The sequence below is a fragment of the Paralichthys olivaceus genome, chromosome 1 (genome assembly GCF_024713975.1).
Source record: "Paralichthys olivaceus isolate ysfri-2021 chromosome 1, ASM2471397v2, whole genome shotgun sequence".
Lineage (NCBI taxonomy): Eukaryota > Metazoa > Chordata > Actinopteri > Pleuronectiformes > Paralichthyidae > Paralichthys > Paralichthys olivaceus.
Window position 1 is genome coordinate 18,975,454 of NC_091093.1, and position 22,596 is coordinate 18,998,049.

At 40.8% G+C, this 22,596-nt stretch overlaps 1 long non-coding RNA gene across 1 annotated transcript; it reads left to right on the top strand.

Moving 5' to 3' along the window:
• Positions 1 to 335: 335 nt before the first annotated feature.
• LOC138407425 (uncharacterized) lies at positions 336 to 5,553 on the top strand. The gene is made up of 3 exons (XR_011240862.1): positions 336 to 470; positions 3,516 to 3,597; positions 3,899 to 5,553. It is a non-coding gene; the product is annotated as an uncharacterized lncRNA (long non-coding RNA).
• The last annotated feature ends 17,043 nt before the right edge of the window (positions 5,554 to 22,596 follow it).

Here is a 22,596-nt window from a genome sequence, read left to right on the forward strand (position 1 = left end):
CCCAGTTTTGTGGTAATCTGTCCAGTAGGTTTTGCATAATCGTGGCAACTAACAGACAAACAAACATGGATGAAAACACAACCTCTTTGGCGAAGGAAACAAGTGAATCATCCTCACATTATTCATGTAAAGGAAGTCTACAACACCGAGGGGGAGCATCACTGCGCTTTAAGTCACAAACTCAAAATAAGCCGAATTAAGGGGGTGGGCTGCAAGTGATGCATGTGACACATCATAATCTGCTGTTGCTGTGTGTGTCTGCATAAACATTTGTGTTAAACCCACACAAACTGACTTTATGGTGAGATGCATTTTGTCTGCTTGTTTGTAGAAGGTGTATTTGGTTACTCCGCTGTGCGCTGGAGGTGAACTGATGCAGCTGTTAGAGCGGAAAAAGTGCTTTACAGAGGATGAGACGAGGCATAGCATCTGTTCCTCGCCCGATGCCGTTGTCTTCCTTCACAGTGGAGGTAATGTTATTCTACAGTTTGACAGTATTGAGAATCATTTAAGATAAGATTTGATGAGATTCCCACTGCAGGGCATGTTTTCCAGCTTATGTTTCATCAGTGATAGGTAAGGAAAATACGTAAACAATACGTAAGGAGATACATGCAATCGTGATATATCTAATGTAAACAGAATATACTGTATACACTGTAAACAGGAGTACATATATAATATATTGACATTAAAGAAGTAAGGGTATTTACAGGTGAGACAACACTCAGTTGTTACAGGAGCAACAGACGTGTTAACAGTTACATCGTGGTATCAGGCCTTTAAAAGCTGGTGCTGGTAACATCGTAATAATAATAATAATAATAATGATTCCATAAGAACTTTATGTAAATCAGGCGATCTGAGAGAAAAATAGACACTTCCTCCAGACTCTGTTTCCAGCCTTCGGGGGAAATCTGGCCCTTGATGCCCTATGACTTTGACCAATCACAAGGCAGTTCAGAGAGAGCGGGTGCTCCTATTTTCACTTTCTTTAACATCCTGTGAAGGGGCATTTTTCAACATTTGGACCATTTTCCCAGGGAATAATGAATTGGTCTTCATTTAAAAACAGGCACTTTTGGGGGACAGATATCTATGAATGTTTGGTGAAGCTTGATTGAATTTAAAGGTTCAGTGAGTAGAATTTACTGGAATCTAGTGGTCAAGTTGAATGTTGCAGCTGAATACCCCTCACCTCACCCTCCCCTTTCAAAGATGAAGGAGAACCTGTGATACCTTCAGTTGTCATAAAAGGTGTTTAGTCTGTCCAGTCTGGACTATAAACATTGAGAGGACCCCCTCCGATGTAAATATAAAGTATTTAAATATAAAGAGCCCATTCTAGGGTAAAGAAAACTACAACGAATACGATTTAAATGAAACACACTCGTGAAAACATCACGAGGGTTATTTTACATAAAATTTCTGCCCTTTTACCTAAATCTTACACACTGGACCTTTACGTTATTATGGTTCCACAGTCCCATTATAAAACTCAAACTGTGTTGTTCTCAATACCATGAGATTTGTTGAAACTATAGCTTTCACTCATTAAAGAAGAAGTGTGGCTCCTTTTGATAAAAGAGCAACAATGAAACAATTGGCAGTAAAAACAAAACATTAAACATTTTAATTCAATCTAACTGTTTTATTTGGAAAAGTATTGTCTGATGGTGAATTCTGTAATTAGAGGTCACTGTCTGGAATTAAGGCATCATTACCATTGGCTAATGATTAATATATAACAAGATAAGGAGCAATACTTATTTACAGGTGTGTTTTCCCTCATGTTTGTTTAAGCTCTGTTTTGGTCTCAACCACCAGGAAACATCGAATGTTGAGCAACGTTGTTTCCTTTCTTTCAATACTACAAGATATTGATATGAATAGTGATTAAACATAATTTATAATGATTCGATGAACACAAATGTCACATACACTGTTTTCAGACCCATGACGTGCGTGTTAAAGTTTTTCTCCTCACGTCTCATGGACACTGTGCGCCGGTACATGAAACTTGAAATATTCTTGTGACGGATGCTGCTGATGAGAGTGATAATGACAGGATTAATATCAAGGTAAGATGGTGCCTCAGACCATAAAACTTTACATGGCTGCTTCTCATCCCTTCTCCGAACACCAGCCTTGGATCTCCTCTATATTTAGTAAAGGCTTTAAATACTACCTCATTACGGCAAACTCCCTCTGGTCTGCCTTTATAGTCCACCTTTACAGAGATTCAACTGTATCCTTCACCAGCCGAGCACAGCGTGTGTTGTGCGTTGACAACCAGCCAACCTGGTGTGTGAGCTAAAACGGCTAGACACAGGATAAATGCCTCACACACACACACACACACACACACACACTGTACATGTTGTTAGAAAGCGTAGCCACAGCAAACAGCATAAGTCACTTTCTTTTGCAATGATGTGAACTTGCACAGCTTTAACAGCTATAGAGCCATTCATGAAAACCCTTAGGGATCATTGTTTGTTGTTTTATTCACAGGATTACCTGAAACAAACAATAGAAAATGGATTTTGACAGAACATCTCAATCATGTTTACTTGAATAACCTTGTGTTTTTGATATCCGAGTGGCAGATTATCCACTCTGTAGTCAGGTGGTGTATAGGGATTGAGAAAATGACAGAGGCCTGTGGAACTCTTACGTGGGTGTGACGCTGTATTTCTGAACAAATGACCACAGTAAAAGAGCTCTAAGTTGTACCCAGCATGCCTTGCCATCTGCCACAGGACCCTTTTAGATTTTACCATGCCAAATTGAGACAGTTTAAGTCCTACACGTTGTGGTTTTTAGTTTGTAAGTGTGAGTGAGAGTAATTATGTTTTTGTGGATGTTAGAAATGTATTTGTACCTATTTTTATTTATATTATTATTTACTTGGTACTGTGGTGCATTAAATATGGTCTGTAGAGTTACTGGCGAGTCATGGTGCCATGGAGCTGTGGGAAGTTTTTTTAGTGGATCCTCATTATGTTGGTAACTTTTGCTCAACTTGCATGTGCCCATTGGTGCAGAAATTTAAAGCTAAAATCTGTAAGCTACATTATTTCATCCCTCAATTTTATGTGTTTCCATTGATGCATTTCATTAATGCATTCAATCCCTTTGTGTGGCCTCTAAAATATACACACAACTCTGCATCTCAACATGTTCTACTTGACAAATTGCATAGAAATATAAAGTTGATGCATTACCCACATTATAATCATAGTAGTAGTAGCCAATTTGCAACACATTTTTATAAAATTGTTAAACCTGCATTGCTCTGGATCAGCCTTCATTTACATTGCTCCCTGTTTTTCGCTCATTTCTGCCACCAGACATGGACATGCAATAGGACTCTGTCTATCATATTACCCCCATGTTAGTAGTGTTTGTGTGTGAACATCCTCAAGAATGTGATAATAAAACATGATGCAAAAAATATGGGCTTCATTTATTGAAGCATTGATCGGCTCTTACCAGGAGTTTCATGTGCCCAGATAAAGAAAGCCATCCGTGTGTGTGCAAGTGAAATGCCATGGTCACACCCACTGTTGATGTGCGGAGCATCATCCATCTGTGGTAAGACAGATTCTTTTAATAAAACATTATAAATTATGATAAATTAAAATTTTGAATTTATATATATTGTATTTCCAGTAAATTTAATTATAATTTTTTAAGCAACAAACATCTATCAGTGAAACATTTTTGATTTAAAACATCATCAGACTGCCTTTGAGCCTACATACTGCTGTTTATATCCAGGTAACACTAGATGGCGCCAGATCAAACTATTATAGAAGAAGCTAATAAAGTCGTTTTTACATGAATGTGATGCTTAATTCTGTCATGTAAATGAATATGAATCTTATCACTGCAGTCTCATGCCAGTGGGAAACCAAGCAGTCAGCCAAGTGCATCACAGCGCAGGCCTCAGGACGGGAGGGACGTCAGCACAGGACAGAGCTCGGAGGAAGCTTCAGTAAAAGTAGAACTGGGCCTCAAAAATCACCTTACACAACTAACACCCTTTCAGAGTCAAAATTAAAAACAAGCGGCATCAGGCATGAGGAGTGAGTGTGAAGACACAAGTGGGTGTGTAACAAAGACGGAGCATTCAAAAGAGGAACACAAGAGGTAAACTTGTTTTGGTAGTTCATGAAATTCTGGTTATTTTATTTCCTTCTGTGATTTTAGCAGCAGTGGTTCAACATTTATGTTGATGATCATAGCTAAGCAGCAAAATAGCACAAGAGTCAGTGTATGTTGTCCCTGTATAGAAAATAACAGCTACACGAAAACATTAAAAAAGGGAATTTTTAGTTGCACTGAGAAATAACTTAGTGGCTAGGGGTAATTAGGAAAACATGAATATGGTCAGACAATATTTTATACATACAAATAATCATAAATTTTTCCCTGGTAATTAACATTTGTTTGTATGAAATTTAATAATGTATATATATATAAATCATAAAACACAAAACAGTTTGTGTATTTATATTCAGTGCAACTACTTTTACAAGCTAAATTGCAGAGGATACTCAAAACGATTACAGGGATATTATTATTATGATTATATTGTAGAGGATATTATTTCACAACACTGACGAAAACAATTAGGCTTTTTTTTCCTGCTCTGACCTCTCAATTCCAAAAATGCCCTATATGCAGTGACTGCATCCACTCAGTGTCAAAACAGAGAAACTGTCACACAGGCTGGTTACGCTCCATCTGAATGCCGAGGATTGGGACCGGGGGCAGCCACGGGTCTAATCTCGTTTGGAGGCCATTGAAAGCAGTAGAAGCTACTTTGAGGACACTGCCATTCAAACACAGGTTTTTCCGCTGTCGAGAGAATAATCCCCAGCATAGATACAACATTAAAGTAGCCAAGCAGAACACACAGAGGCTGAATTTCAAATTTAACCATTTGCATCTTGAAGTGAATGAGTGCCAACAATGGAGCCCAGTGTTCATGGACGCACTGTGTTTTAATGCACATGTGTAAATGTGGGCATTTATTGAAGCTGTTTTCAAAATGTATTTCTGCATTTCAAAGAGTATTAAAAGCATCTACATAGTTTTTACCCTCATCACCGTCTGTTCAGTTCAACAGTTTTACCTTTACATTTTTTTTTTAACTGAATGAACAAATGACACATGAATTATCTTTGACTGCAGCTGCTTGCCAAACAAAACTAAACAAACCCTGCAACATTATTGACATACCGCTTTCCTTCGGTTTCCTCAGACAGGTATCAACAGCAGATGGAGCTGTAGCAAGTTGCTGAATTCATTTCCTGGACTTAATCTGACAGCAGAGTGCTTTTCCTTAAACCTAGTTTTGTGCATGAGGATGTGTAATTAGAATTGATTGCTTGAGTCGGTGCCCATTAAAACTGTGATGTCCATGTAATCTGTCACTAATTAATATGCTGAATGGTTATGTCTTGATGGTGGAGACGGGCTTCTCTTTTGGGGGTTTGTCTTATTCACAAAATGTGGTCGATAATTTGAAGAAAAATAAAAACACACACAACACTGATTCATCTAGTTTGTTACATCTCTCTTCCCTTTAAATAACCTCACTTGATTTACATGAAGTCTGTGTAGATAACCTCATGTATGGGTAATTTTTGTCAGAGGAGGAGAAGGGACTTCAACATATGGTCCTCATTGTCTTGCGCCAGACTTTTTAATTAATTATGGGGGAAAAGGGGGGGAGAAAAAAAATCTTCAAATTGATTTGTGCGAGCAGAATATGACCTACAGCAAATTATAGGAGAGCTCGTATACATGCCTCAGGGTGAAACAGATTTTAAGAGTGAAACACACCAAGAAAATATGGAAGAATCAGTTTTCTACACATATGATGACAGCAGGTTCAAATGCTGTTAAAACACTGTCAGTTCTTATCTCTTTGGAGGAAGCAGGAGCTTCCAGTTTTAGTTTCACTGCTTTGGCCAAAAGAGGAACAGAGAAAGAAGAGGTGGGAGGGGAACGAAAGAGGCCGGTGGATAGGTTAGGGGCGTGAATTTGGGACAAAGCATGGAGGCAAAGGAAATTAGAAAATTTGCCGAGATGGAACAAGGGATGCGTCCCCTGCACCCCCTTCCCAAAATACCACCCCCCCCCACTTTCCTCACGCAGTGCTTGTGACAGATGGAAGTGAGGGTGGGTGGGTTTGACGGGCTGGAGGGATTAAAAACTCTGCAGTCCCGTTTTGGGGCCTGGAGAGAGCGTCACACGTGCAGAGAGGCACTTGTGGAGGGAGTCGCAGGGCCTGTGAGGAGGGTGCACGCGGGCTAATGTCAAAAGAAGCAAGGATGCTTCCTGTCCCAGAGCCCCCCCTCTGCTCCATTCACCTTTATCCACTGAGGGCTGCCATAGGGGAGGGGAGGGGGGTGCATCTCAATAACCTTAATAGAGCTTCCTTTAATTAATCAGCTCATCTGCAGAGGCCCGATACCTGCAGCTGACACCCCCCCACCACCACCACCACCACGCCGCGCCATCCTTACCCCCAAACACAACATCATCACACCACTGCTGTGACATTGTGGTAATGAGGTAACACAGCTACAATGTCATGGAAATGTTGCGGAGACGTTATCTGTGGGAGCTCATCACACATGCTGATGTTCCTGATCCCCTTCAGTGTTTGCATTGTGTGCGGAGGCGCGCGCGTGTTCATGTGTGCTGCTGCATCACGGTTAAAAAGGGAAAATGTCTCCCCACCCCCACAAAATAACAGATACATATGGCCAAATGGCAGGAGGAAAGCATGATGCCTCTATTTTCACAAAGGGGGGCGGAGGGGGCTCACATCAAGTAAACATTTGAAACAGATGGCAGTTTCAGAAGTGAGCCTCATCAATCTTTGTTGACCCTACCCCTTTTAAAAATCTACTCTTATTTGGGGATATTTGCAATTATAATACATACTGTAAGCTCATTTGAATATCAAATTAATTACCGAACACACTGGAGTAAATACCTCTTTTATAAGTCCTTGTTAAAAGTGAAAAGTTCTCGACTATGGTTGGATGGCGTGTTAATTTACAGTGATATCTAATCCCAAGTTACTTCACATAAAAGGCATTACTATACATATTTTAATAGGGAGGTGGTTGTTTTCACGGCAATTTTCTGCTAGAGTACATTTTTAATTTATTCATATTTAATTTATTGGTCTCTGCATACCCGCTCAGTAAAACTAATCAAGACCATGTATGGGCCTCTTAAAGCCACATCTCTCCTTGGCAGGCAGACAGGGAGCTTCTGCATTAGGATAAGCTCTCCTCTCTCGTGCACCAGCGCCGGGTGAAACGCCCCGCTATTCAGTCAAGCAGGAGGATACCACCTCCAAGGAGACTGTTCGGTTCTCACAAACAACCTTTTAATCAGACAGAAAAAAGGGTGGAAAATGAAAAATGTGCCCAACCTTGAATGATCCAAAACATTTCAATTCCTGCGGATGGTGACCACCGCCGCCGCTGTCAGAATATCGTCCGCTGGGGACAATGCCTTCCACCTCTTCTTTCAGTTACTTCCTGCCCTCAAAAATCCTCTGCCCTTGAATTGGTTTTTATGCGGCTTTCGATGCCATTTAGCAAAGTATGAGTGGAGTTCTTATCACCTCGCTCCACCATACACTCTAAATACCTATCGATCCATTGACACACCTTGGGGAGGGTCTGCACATCCTTACACATGGAAATGATTTCAATTAATTACCAATCCCCTTTGACAAGGCAGAGGAGCAGGAGGGAAACAAAGGAGCCCACACAACAGGAGCATTTCTCTGGTGTAATGTGCACCATGTGTAATGAGCAGCGAAAAGGTCATTTGACACATTTCTGCCAGAATGAATTCATTTGTTTCAAGCACTTAATTCTGTAGTCACCTCATTGGTGTTCGGCTTGGCAGTGCACTCAGAGGGTGCATTACCACAAGTGGAGGCTTAGCTTCCTCCCAACAGCTAGTGCTGACCACAGGTCTGCTGGAATGACTGAGGAGCAGAGAGAGATAGTGAAATGGAGTGTGAGAGATCAAATCACCCCCTTCTATCATAAGGAAATCGCCTCCATCACCTTCAGTGTAATTGGAGCGTTCATTACAGTTCAGTAAAAATGCAGGTTGCCATTAGTTGGGCAATTTAAAAGTAGCCTCCTGGAAAATGATAGACCCGGGAGGTCGTGATACGGGGGTCACAGTCAAGTAAATAATGGGAATTGGTCCTGCGAGGTTTGGAAAACCACAAAGCCCGTGGTCAGGCACCAAAAACTCGGTGCAGGAGAAAGGCAGGAATTCAATCATCAGACCAAGGATGAAATGCTTCTATTGAAGATCGACAGAATTTAAGTAGATCTATTAGGAAATGTAATTGAAATTCTCTCTTGACATCTTCGTTGGTGTCTTCTACATGGATTTACTCTCAGTTTTGTGTCTGCTGCATGTTAGAAACATCATCAACACGCCCACTTACTTGCTCACAGTGAATCCTCCAGGATATTCTGCTGTTTTCTCGCATCGGACATTATCCAGATTTCATTCTTGGGGGCTGGCCAGAGGAACTGCATGTCTGATGGAGTCGTGTACAAGTTGAGTCTGTTCAGAGAAGTTTGATTGAGGAGGTGGACCTTGCCATCAGCTGCCACTAGAGGCCTCAGTCCGACTGAAACTTGTATCACTTTTGTTTTTCCTTGCACTGTGTTGCTGCTGCTGCGCCTGTTTTTTAAAGTGTTCAAATTTCCTCTGCAGGGAAACATTTCACTGTAAGCAAAACCAGAAATATTAGGTTGATCAAAGGAAGCATATTTAATGTGTTTAGGTCTGAAAGCTGTGCTGTTATTTACGTTCTGAAGGTTATTTTATAAAACTTTGTTCTTAACAATGAAAGCACAACAAAAGCTCATCAACTTGTGCAGTGCCTCGCTAACTGCAAACATGCCTGAAGTCACAGCTAATAACATGATTTCAGATTCTCTTTGAGAGATTTAAACACTCTAACAATAAATCTGGGTATTTATTTCTTTGTGAAGCCTCCACTAATGACCATGTTACTGCAGGAGAAAAAGCCTTAACATTAAATATGAATAAACTCTTCATGATGAAACAATTAGGCAATGGTGTTCTGTGGAGCTGGTTAGAAAACTAAAACTCTAAACAAACTGTAGGACAGTATTAACAAATTCACTTTACTTCTCAGCTGTAATTAGTGAATTCTACATTGAGAAAACACACATGGCCTCTCTTGTCAATGTCAGACCAGACCAGAGGGACATTTGGATCGTTGTCATCCAAAAAGTGATCGTCCACCAGGAAATGATTGCTGTCAAGTGGAAAGTTGACTTTCATGAGTCGTATTGTTGTGTTAAATATTTTTAAACTGGTAAAAAATTAATTCATTGGTTATAAGGCAAAAGGTAAAATAATTTAGAGATGAAGGGTAATAGCAAAGAGATAATTGCTTTATTTTTTATCTATAAAGCTTCAGTAAAGCATGTTAAATACAATTCCAAATATAACTAAAGGTTATTAGACATAGGATACGAAACACAAATATATATTGGAAACAAATACTATTGACTGTAAACACGTAGCGTAAAGCTGCTTCCAGACATGCACTGTACTATGTGATGCTGTATGTGAGAATGCAAACAAGTCAGTTGCTACAGACGTTTCCTGTCAAACATTTAGTAAAATGTCTGAGTGATCCCATTTCAGAATACAGCAGGAAAATGTCTGGAAAATTCACAGCTAGCAAGCGGTCGTGTTGATCACGATTCTCACACGCAACAGACTCTAAATGGAAAAAAAAATGCAGATGCCTCAGTTTAAAAAAGAAGTGTCATACACATAGAAGACGCCAACTTGGAAAGAGGAGATTTGAGAGCTTTTGACAATGAGAGCTAACGCCCACATCAGTGTTGTGCTGTTAACAAAAACAAACAGAATGCTACTGTCAACCACTTACACTCAAAAAACTTCTGTGTTAAACTGCAGTAAAAAAAAAAACAGACCTAGCACAATCCTCCATTTCGAGACAATACGCTGTGCGATGAAGCTCGATACACTAACACACATCTCAGAACGCCGTCATTACATCGTAAAACACAGAAAATCACATTCATGTTATAACATGAACAAACCTTTAAGACGTCACTTAGGACTTAAGCATCCTCCTCATGCCAGAGCTAATTTATTTCTGAGCAGCACATGAGCAGAGCTGCTAGCTACAGTTCCCCCAAAAAAATCCATGGGAGCACAGCAACGCCATCTACTGACGTACAAGTGAATCATGGAGCAAAGCTTGAGTGCAAGTTCAGGCAGCCAACTCGAGGTTGTGCTACTCCAATCATGTTACTCATTCACCACAATCCTCTCTAATACACACCCTGTATGTATGAGTGATGAAGTCGGAGCCTAGACACCAAACACTAACTATGTTCTGCTGCAATAAACATTTCAAACGTGAGTTGTTTGACTGAAATGCAAACACTGTGTAAAGAATGGTAAATTAGTGTGGAAGGTGGGGGGGGGTCTGTTTAAATGAAAACTTAACAAGTAGCATTTCCCACCAACTACATCCAGAGTAAACCCCCAAATAAGAAGTATTTAAATAAGATATGAAATGAGATAGTAATCAGTCAGATGTATGTTTTCCCATTGGAAGTGATGGCCAGGGGTTCATGATAGGAAGACACGTGGCCTCGTCGTCAGGAGCTCTCACACATCACATGGGGTGTGCTTTCCTCGCATCCCTTTTATCACTCAGGAAGCAGATTGGACTTCTCACTCTCAGCTACTCCGCATTATTGTCCATTATCACACCGTGGTCCATGTGTAAGGTGACAGTGGTGCTCTGATGGAGAGGCGACAGGGGGGCCCAGACTGCAATAACATATTATTAGCTTTTTTCACAGCTCCACTGGGTTGGATTTACACTGGATATCCAGAGACCTCAGAGGGCAGCCCACTGCCACAGCGGCCTCCACCAGCAGAGCAATTGCCAGATACACAAGTTTGTGTGTGTGTGTGTGTGTGTGTGTGTGTGTGTGTGTAATCAGAGACAGGCCTTTTCCAATTAGCCTCAGTGTGTTGTCTTTTTTTTATGCTACTGAAGTACCACACTATGTTCTACTGTTAAACATCACAGTCATGAATCAATGGATGGATGGACGGATGGATGGATGGATGGATGGATGGATGGATGGATAGATGGATGGATGGATGGAGAGATTGATGGATGGATAGATGGATATATGGATGGGTTGGTGGATGGATAGATGGTTGGATGGATGGATGGATGGATATATGGATGGATGGATGGAAAGATGGATGGATGGATGGATAGATGGATAGATGGATATATGGATGGATGGACAGATGGATGGATGGATGGACAGATGGATGGATGGATGGACAGATGGATGGATGGATAGATGGATATATGGATGGATGGACAGATGGATGGATGGATAGATGGATATATGGATGGATGGACAGATGGATGGATGGGTAGATGGATATATGGATGGATAGATGGTTGGATTTATGGATAGATGGATAGTTGGATGGATGGACAGATGGATAGATAGATAGGAGCTGCAGAGTGCATTCAAATTCCCTCGGAGGTGGAGTGCAGCACATCTGCCGCTCCTGTTTAATACGTGACGCTCTTGTCCTTGGTAATGTTAACAGTCTCCCTTGTGACTGATGCCTCTTGTCCCAGCCCTGTTTATAAAACAGTCAGAACTTCGTTAAGGGACAATAACATCAGCCAGGCTCAATTATGGTGACATTTTGCTGACGTGCAGATTGCCTCCCCTCAATCTTTCTTATGTAAAATACTGATGTGCCAGTCACATATGGATGGATGAACTTTGGGGGAATCAATGGTATTGATGTATCATAGATCATACAAGTCAACGAGACTGACAACAGGAGAGTGAATTCATTGCACGTGGGAAGTCAGTATTAAATTGTAATCATAATCAGACAAAGTGAGTTATGTAGAATCAATAGCACAATTATGATAGTATGTAGGACTTGTCTGTGCAATACAGACACTAAGTCCATTCAAACAGGCTGCATTGTGTTTATCACAGCACAAGCGTGTGTAGATGTCTGAGTATTGATACTGGTATCACTTTAGTTATTAATGGTGACTCAGGCAGCTTATTAATCATAGAACTGAAATGTTGATCACAGTCCTAATAAAGATAGCAGAGACTCTTCATTGGGCACAGTGGGATTTACAAGACAAACACTTTGCCATGAATGGTTGAAATCTATGGAAGTTACCAGTTTTGTTCTGAAATCTGTTGGGAGGAGATTGTAAGGAGAAGAGAACAATAAGGCTGCTAAATCCTGGGAGACAATGGCATTTGATTGTCCTTTCGTGTGCCCTCAAATATTGGAGGGATTGTGAGGTGTTTCACACTCAACAGCTTAATCTGATGTTGGTGGATGTGATCTGATGTTTTCAGCAAAAGTAACAAAAACAAATCTATAGAATAAGATTTAATATATAAAATATTGTGTTTGAAAACTGCCCGCTTCTAAAAACATGCATCTTTGACTATGACAAAAGACAACATGTGCAAGTACAATCTAAGTTTCTCTATATGCAAATGAACAGGACACTGAAAAGAAATGTGACAAAGCTACTGACACTTTCTTTCTTTATCTCTCCAAGTACCTGTCTTATCTTAAAATGCCTAATAATATGTGAACAACCAACTCAGTCTTTATGCATCATCCATATTTACAAGAACACTTGCTTTCTTTTTCCACAGTGGCACACTGTCAAGATTCAAAAGTTGTGGAAACAAAGATGCGTACTGTTACCAGCAATAGAGCATCACCTAAAAATAAAATTCATGAAATGGACAGAAAGGGATGGCTCTGTATTGACACAGTAACCTTACACTGAGCAGAGTAACACTATTAGACTAGAGCTGCTTTCAGACGGCCGGACATTTACCTGATACATCTGCAGGGGCTGTTTGTGAGAGCGATAATGTCCGAGTCAGTTAATCCGGACATTTTCCAGAATTTATCCGAGTGAACCCATATGAGAATACAGCAAGATAATCTCCAGAAAAGGGCAGACGCTAGTGTCGACGTGCTGTAAACAAGAATCCCTGATTCCCACAGTGGAATCTACTCCTGCTGCGTTCCTCATATGTAAAAGGCTACTCTACAATATGTCCACACTTAGTTAGTGGATGATCGAGCATTGGCAGCTTGGTTCAGAAACACCTACAGGTACGAATAAAGGAACAAATAATTAAACTTGCCTATAGACAGAGAACTCTGTGTGTCAGATTTCCTCTGTATGTCATAATAAATGAGTGTTGGAGGAATTGTTGAGCACACATAGCCAAGAGGAAGTCAGGGATTGGAGAATGTGAGCTGACAAGCTGTGGAGCAGCAAATCAAGAGAATATATCTGGGAGGTGGACAGGTATCTACACACATGCCTAATAGCTTTCGTACATATGTATGACCTCCTATGGATGTGCTGGTAAGAATAGCTGCACTTTTTTTACACAGCCTGTATATATGATGTAATCTGTCACATTATTCCCTCACATCAGAGTATTTTCACATTTTCTTACTGCATTTTTCCATCAAACTTTATTTATATCTTAGTAACACCTGCTGCTGAAATGTTGCAAATCCAAATAAGTCCAGTGCTTTTCATTTGTACAATTGTATTAATGCCCAAACGATATGTCCAATGCTTAAATCATGCATGTTTATGCAACTAGTTCAGCATGTGGCTACAAAGTGACTATAGAGCAACATTTCAACAAGCGGTTTCTCTACATGTAAGCAATGAGCATCGGTGTGAAGAGATGCAGATGTAGAGGGTGGAAATCTGCATAGTTGTCTTGAGTCATATTATAACGACTTTATTCCCTTTTTCAATATGGCCTTAATACTCTGTTGTAATCAGGTTGTGTGTTTATTGGAGTATAAGAAAATACTTCCAATCTACCCCCAACAGCTATCGTGAAATTTGTTTCCCGCAGGTGAGCAGTGGAGCAGACTGTTTCAAACTTGAAGTTCAAGCACCTCTGGCTTTACCTCTTGTACAAAGTGGTATTTGAACTTTTGAAGATGCCATTTCAAGCCAATGGAGTCTCTCCAACCCTCCATTCTGATATAACATGGCGTTAATGGCTACAAACCTTACTTTTTGTAATTACTGCTGAATATTTTTCCTTTTGATTAAAATGTTTATCAAGTTCAGGGTCTAAATTTTGAATGATTGTCAATCAAAGCTCTCATAACCATCCTCTTGGCTTCAAACAGGTAAGTAGGATTTTTTTCCCCTGTTATGTAGAAGACCTGACCCTTAAAACCTGACACTATTTTTAACATTAGCCTGACATTAGTCTGTTATATTGCAATTTTCTCTTTCATGTCCAAAACAATGTGTTTTGTAACCACAGCGGCTGCGATCCAACACAAACTCAACAAGTGCTGACAAACCTTCAGGCTTCTGTTGGCCTTGATAATTTTCAAATGTAATTTATTATGAGATTTTTCTATTATTCTCTCTGACTGTGCTTGTCATCTCGCGTCCATCTTCATCATGTGGAGAAATTCAGTATGCAAATGCCCGATGGGGAGAAGGAAAAAGACGGAGTGCAGCCGATGTGATAGCGAGCAACAGTTGACAGTCACTAATGAAATAAAACAAAAACGCCATTCAAGTTTGAAAAAATTTAAAGTTTAGGAAAACTCTAAATTAAAAATTTGAGGTCGACTAAATCTTACATACAGTTGTACCAAACCAATGATCTTCTGTTCTGATTATTTCATAGTTAAAAAAACATTTTGAGTTTTATTCACTCTGGTGGACACACAACCACCACTGAAGATGAGCCAATGCAAAAACAAACACAAAGTCAACGAGATAATAAATTTGAGGGAATATTACAAGTTCTCTCTCCCTCTCTTGCCTGTGACTGCAACAATAAAACGCATTACATATGACTCACATGATGTAAGGCTCCTTTTCCCAATAAATTCACCAAAGAGTGAGACTGGCTCTGTCATCTTCATTAGACAATGGCATCTTTTCTCCATCAAAAAAAAATCTTCTTAAGGATGTGTAAGGACCTCATATCAGACACCTCAATTACAGACCAATGAAAATACTCAAGGCTGTGTACCAACAATCTTCACGGAGACCTTATTTTCTATTGTGCAGATGAGATTAAGCTACAAGGTCCAATAACTTCAGAAACCTGACAGGTGCACACTGTGGTCCCCTTCACTTTTCAACTTCAACTAACCCTAACCCCCCTAACCCTAACCCTAACCCTTTTCTTCATTATTTGCACTTAACCATAGACAGTTTAGAGGCTGCACATGTTCTCCTCTCCCTTGACTGCTCGGTGTGCAACAAATTATTAGAGAAACAACCCAGGAGCTCTGCAACATAAAATGAATGTAACATCAGTCAGATAAAGGTGTGTGAGGTTGATGACCTGCACCTTAGCATCTCTCCACTCTCCCGCGCCCTGTTGTCTTTCATTCTCTGGCTTTTGTTGATTAACCATAATGAGGTGACTTACTATAGACCCCAGGGCACCCCCCCTCCTTTAGTGAGGTAGTACAGATAAAAAAAAGTCCATCCAGGCAGCCGCCATAGGGGGTCAGTACAAATCAGATGCAGGGGCTTTCTTGTGTCTGGCAGCCGACACTTTCAAATGTTAATGGATGGGGGCGAACAAAGTTGAAGTGGGTCTGAAAATGCTAATTGTCCCTAATTCATGTAAATAGGTTTCTTAATGGAGGAATTAAGCATTTTAAAAATGCAATTGGAGGCAATCAGTCCTTTCATTTGGTGGGGGTGGCACAGGTGTAGTGGATTGAAATTCATCTTTCACACAGGGTGGCTCATTTGTCATTTGGCTGTGTTCAGGCATGGATGACGGGGACTGGAAGAGTCGGCCTTCTGCGGCGTTATGTACAGATATCGGGTGTGAAAACACGCTGCAGAAACCTATAATTGTGTTCTCGTTGTTGACCATATCAAGATAGAGCGAAAAGCAATTAACGCACACTACAATCAATACTGGTAAATACAGCCAGTGCAAAAATATACACTCAGAATTTAGAGAAGCAATATGCATACATTTCTTTTTTTTAGAGAGTTACATGTATTCACTGCATGTTAAATTTATTTATACTCTTACAATATAAATATGACAGCAGCAATAGAGGTAGTTTAATGATTAGATGGAAAAAGAATGAGTGTCGCACACAACAAAGGATGGAGGCGCATACCTACCTATCACAGACAGAGGAGCAGCAGAGTGGACAGCTCTGACTTATTATTCTGATCATCTCAAACGGACAATAAACCAGGAGGTCATGTTTCAGCATGTAATAACATGGTGTAGCAGCAGGACCAGAGACAGAGGGAAACCCACACCCACCACGTAAGGGCTATGAATCAAATGGGCAACGCATTGTCTCAGAAAATGACTTATTAGTCAATATAAAGGGGGATACTGTGTCTTTGAGGCGTAAATAGCCGTGGCACTGCAGAGAAGTGGAGGCAGCCCTGGTTAATGAAGGAGACAAGAAAAACCTTGTTTAAAAGGACAAATCAGATCACAAGATTTCAAACCCATTAGCTGCTACTCACAGGGAATGATAACAATGATAAAGGATGGTCGGGCCTTTTGATTTGGAAGTAGCGAACTGTGTTGTCTTGGGAAAAAATCTTTTCCTGGAGGAGAATCAAAGAGCAGTTCATTTTCACACTGACCTTCAGGGCTCAAGGCGGCCAGACAAGGGCACAAACAGATTGAGAATTAATTGGTGCAATTAACATTTTGTGATTATAAGGACTTCAGATCAATACCCTATGCAAATAGCGTTATTGATGTGGAGCAGAAACCTTGTTAATTGTGTTTGGCGAACAAACAGGCCCCTGTGTTACTCTTCCATAATGGAACAGGAGGCGCAGACAGGTTCAAACTGCTGACCACTTTAGATGCACGAGGACACCCGGCAGTTTCACTCTCCTCCATCGTGCCGGTCCACCCCTTCACCCTCCACTCCACTCAAGAGTCTTCAGGAAAGTTGGGGAGTTTGATGATCTCGGTTTCTTTTAAGTTGCCCCTTAGTGGCTCTTTGGAGAGGCTCTTCAAGGCTGCATGAAGCTTCTTCAGTGTTTCTGTGATCACCACGCTCATGTCAAGCTACAGTAGATTAAACAAGCGGCCTTCTGCCTCATTTTCTAACAGTGGCAATGGGCATGTGTGGAATAATAGAAACACTCTGCTGACAGCCATTGAAATGAATTAGTTTCAGCTTTATTGCAACGGACTGGATTTTCCACTCTCGTTATTAAACTGTGTTAAAAATGCACTTTCATTTCAGATAAGTACCAGTAATCCTGTTTGCGGACCACAGCAGATGAAGTTAAATATAATTTAAGCAGAAACGGAAACGGGTGGAACAATGTAATCACTGAAAGTGAGATTGAAGTGATGCTATTCTTATCACTGTTATTATTTTCATTACTGTTGGTGTGGAGAGACACTGGTGATGGTATAGCAGCAACAGCAAAGCAGAAGGTGAGAAAAGATGGGAAAAGCACCCATCCAATAACTATCAGAGCCAGTAAATCCCTGCGCAGTGCTGCCTGTCTCACTCTTTCTTTCTGTGACAATTGGCTTGCAGATTGTAGCGGGGCTTACATCCTGTGGCCTTGAAGAAACACACAGAGCTGGCAGCGTTCGAAAAGCATGAATCCACTGTTAATTAGCTGAGTTTACAGACTGAAGGGAACAGTTAGCGGGGTCTTTTATGTGCCACACTGCCTACTGCGGCTGTGGTGTTGGTGTAATGATGCAGTGCTTGATGTACACTGGGCATACCTGTCTTCAGCAGTGTCGCGTCACATTTACTAAAGGATGTAGCATGAAAGGTAAAGACCCTGGTGAGAACAGTGCTTTTTTTTTTACACTCTGCATTTATCTGATATATGGATTTAACCAAATTTAAATGAAAGATAATAAAATATGTCTGGACCCCCTATTTCACTATAATTTCAAATGAGGCTCTCCAGAGCAAGATTACAGGTTATATAATAAAAAATATAACAATTGCCATCGTATTAGCCATTTGTTAGTGCGCTAATTACAGTTAATTCTTTTCAATTTTGTGCTGTGCTCCTTTAGGCATTAGCCTTAATCTCCCTGGTGATGAAGTTGGTGAATTAAATAGAAAGCAGTGGAGGGAGGGAACAGTGGACATGGAATTAAGCCATCATACTTAAAACCATGTTAAACAAACACTACCACTTATTGGGCTGTTTAATAATGACTCCAAACTAATAACTGGCTAAATGTGTTGGTTAACTAAGACCTTGTCTAACTATAAATGGAGGAATCTCTGCCTTATTCTATTGGATTCTCTCAACAACAGCTCCTCCCATGGATTTCAAAGTTTGCGGGTGCGGGTGTGTGACCTAAGGACACTGTCGACTGTGGATATTTTTGCATGAGCGGTTGAGAAAAGCGCCCATTATTTTAAAATGAAAAACTGGACTTCCTGTAATCATGTTATTACAACCACTGATGACGTTAAAGGTCACGCTACAGCTTGACGGGAACTTTAACATTAGTTATATGTATTTCATTCAAATAATACAGGTCAAGGCAACATCCGAACTACCAACTAACAAGGTCAGCAATGATTATAACCGATTATCTATGTTGCCTTCTACACTCGTAAAAGAGGCTAATGCTGGTTTTCTTCCTAAGTGTGTCATGTGGTAGGAGCCTGACAAATCAGCGAAGGCAGCAAAGACCCAAAGAGCAAGCAGTTGTGAGTCCAGACTAAAACACACAGCTGGAGTTTTTTAAAACTGAAACAGGACGAGCAGCGTTTCCAAACTTCTCAGTTCTAAAACTCCAGTGTTGTGGATGCCAGGCATACCTGTAGCAGAGTAGACACGTTATCCCATCCATTATCCCCCATAATGGATGGGGGATCGTTTTAAAATAATGTTTTCCAGCTTGAGGCTTTGATACCTTTTATGGAAAAATAAAGATTGGTTTTGTTATGGAAAACATATCAGTGTTAAATCAGTGAGGTGTATGAGTAAAAGTTAGACCTAGGAGTATCCAAAACAAAACCTTTTTTCTATTCGAAATCATAATCTAATTAAAATGGATACTATACTAATTGCTATGGCCATGTGGTTTTATAAAATCCATTCATAGGTTGATGCTGCTGCTGCCTGATGAACTCCCCCCCTTCTCTGGATCAATCTTTGTCGATGGTCAAGCATGTAAAATTCACGATTCAATAGAACTGCAAATGCGAGGATGAAGATCAGTCCACGAGAAAACATCAGTGGAAGAGGAGGAAGAAGCTGAGGCCGGTTTAACAGAAAAGTAAACACTGCTGGGGGGGATGAAGGCGATTGTGGTGATGATGAAATCTATTCTATCTATTATTGCACTTGTTATAAAGATTGATTGTATTACTGCCACAGAAGAGAAGAGACGAGTTATTCTACCTGAGCAATCAACATATAAAACATATACATAATGATGTCATGTGAAGTGTTTCCAAAACGCTGCAATGGAGACAAAAAATAATGCAGATAGTAAATCATGAAAGCAGCAGTCAAAATGCCTATCTACGGTCAGGCTGTGGAGAGCAGGTGAAAAATACACAATAATATTGCATTTCTAGATGTGGTTCAAAAAGACCTTGTCAAGATTGATGTCCGTCCTGTAGCTATAGTTAATAGTAAAGGAACACTCCTGAAATTAGAATCCACTTCTTTCTAAACGCACCACCTGTGAATTGAGGACATTTGAGGGGGGGGGAATGGAGGGGTACATGTCATTTCTATAGGTTTCAAAGACACCGGGGAAGGAGAGCAGCCAATCTGTGAGGTGTAATGGATATGTCAAGAATTGCTAAATCATAGGTGTCTGAGGCAGAAAGACAACTAACCCAAACATAATGTCATTCCGGAGGCAGAGAAGGAGGCAGAAACAAAAAGAAGAAGAGAGGACGAGACAGCAGGAGTGGATAAAGTAATGCATTTAAATTTAGATGCCCCCCCCCCAAAATGAGAAAAATATTAACTGTTTATTTTCTTGTGTACTGTCCTTTATTATTACCTATGTGGCATCTCTGTCTGGGTGCATTATGGAAATGAAGTAATGCTACTTTGCTTAACAATAACACACTGACTTTGAATCCTCTTACTTAAGGTTTGATTGCTTCTTGACGGTGGTTTTAAATGAATTGTGTTGAGGAGTGATAAAGAGCTTATTGCCAGGAATAAAAGCCCAGAGCAATGAAGAAAAGCTACACATGGAGTGGCTAGGCGATACAGGCTATTACGGTGAGGGAATGGTGTCCTTGACTGCCAGGACGGCTTAGAATTTTATTTCATCTTGTTTTGCTGGCTGCTGACAATGATGCGTGACTCTGGCACTGCAGGAAGAGGGCAAAGCATGAGAGCCATTTTAGATCTCATTTACATATCGTGTGTCTATAACAGCATGAGAATAAATGCATTTGTGTATGAACACTCTATGTGCGTGTTTCAGCAGGTGAGAGCGTAGCATCTATACGTTCAGCTGTGTGGTGCATTCAAGCTTTTTTAAAGTTTGCTGTTTTAAGGCTTTACACAGGAAGTTTTTTGGGGAAAGATTAAGCTTATCATTCTCCCTGCGTTGCATGTGTTGCTGGATACACACTGGTTCTGACCTCTATCACTCACATGCGCCGAAGCCCCCAAACCTCATGTAAATTCGGACAATGGAAGACCCTGGGACTCTGGGAATTGTTGTTTATCGGTGCAGCGAAAAGAACGGTTGAGCTGTAATGGCCCTCCAGTGGATTTAGTATGCAAACTTCTGTGTGCAGCAGCAGTTCGAGGCCTCCCCTCTGAGCTGCACATCGCTGTGTTATTTTGGTTGGCTGCTTGTTTTGGGGCGGGACCAGTTCATTTGGAGGTTATCGCTGCTTTTGTCAAGGTGAGTCAGTGCTTTTCGATGCATACTCTGACTCACAGGAGGCCACGAGATCTCCTCAGAGTCCATTCAGCCTCCAAAGTTCTGAAGATTTTGAAGATACTTGTTATAAAATGCACAATTTCCGGCATATTTCTATTAAAAACTTTTCTACAAAATGAATCTAAAATCTCACAAATAATGTAATTCATTAGTGATATCAGTAATGATTTCCTCTGTGGACTGAAGAGTGATGTTTGGCTACTACATAGTTAGTAACTATTTGCTCGCTCTTACAACAGGTCTGCTGTGCCTATAGTCACAATCAACATTCAATCCTGGGGACTGAAGTAGAAAGATTGTTTGTCCCTGATGTGACTGGAGTATCTCTCAAAATAGCGCTCCTATGATTGTGTTGTACAGGACCTTCACGGTCATTGATCCAAATCCAAAAAGCATCTGTAAATTCTTTACTAACATTGAACAGTTAGAGGATTGTGCAGTTAGGCCTGTAACAGCATCTGCAACACCAATTTGATAGTAATACTCTAAGTCCTTTAAGTAATTCAAGGGATTAACTGGTCCAAGTGAAGCTGATAAATATGAAACACAATATAGAGAAATACTATAATATAATGAAGAAAATCTTAGCGTAACACATGGTTTGTTCTAAGCAAGAAACTTCTAGTGCTGACTTGAATCACACACGCCAAAAGAAGTGACTTTCTAAATAAAGTATATGTCCAGTAATGATCTCACATGATGCTCCATGTTTCCAGGCCTACAGAAAATATGATTGTGTGCCACACAGAGCTTGAAACATTGCGCAGATGAAACTGCCTCCTCTGATAGGTTTAGGCATTTCAGACACCCTATTCCACAGACATTTGGTCAGAGCTTTTCCTCCACTTAAACACAGAAACACTGAGGATCAATTTGTGGGATTAGTGGACACTGCTGAGATAAAGTTGGTGCTGAAGAGGCCCACGTGACCATCGTCCCCCCTGCGCCTCGCTAAACTCCTCTTAGCTCCATTGCTGGCCACAGACTAAGCCAATCCAAACCCCAAAAGCAATCACACCCCGAGCTTCATCCGGCCCCTCAGAATCATCATCTCCGGCAGCATCGGGCCTTTACTGTAGCTGTGCCTGCGATCTGCAGCCCTCAATGCCTCATCTCCTCCCAGAACTTTATTTAATGAGTGAAGTTTTGTGGTGGGTGTTCAGGGGTCTCACGCCAAGCCTGGAGCAACAGAGGAGGAGTTTTCATAAACCATGGGCGAACAAATGGGATTTAACACACAAGAGGCTCTGATGGCCTATTAATTCTGCTCTGGCTGACATCCAAAAGGAGCCCAGCCTCTCTCCTAATTCATGGCTAATTTCTATCAGAGGTATCAGGAGACTTTTTTTTTCTCCGTGCAGGATGCATCCACATAACTTTAATGGATTCATTCAAGAGCTACGGCACGCAGGCATTGATTAGATTGCCTCGGAGGCCCTGCTGTTGGTCGCTTGACATAGGCAGCAAATGAAATGTGACCTCTGGTAAA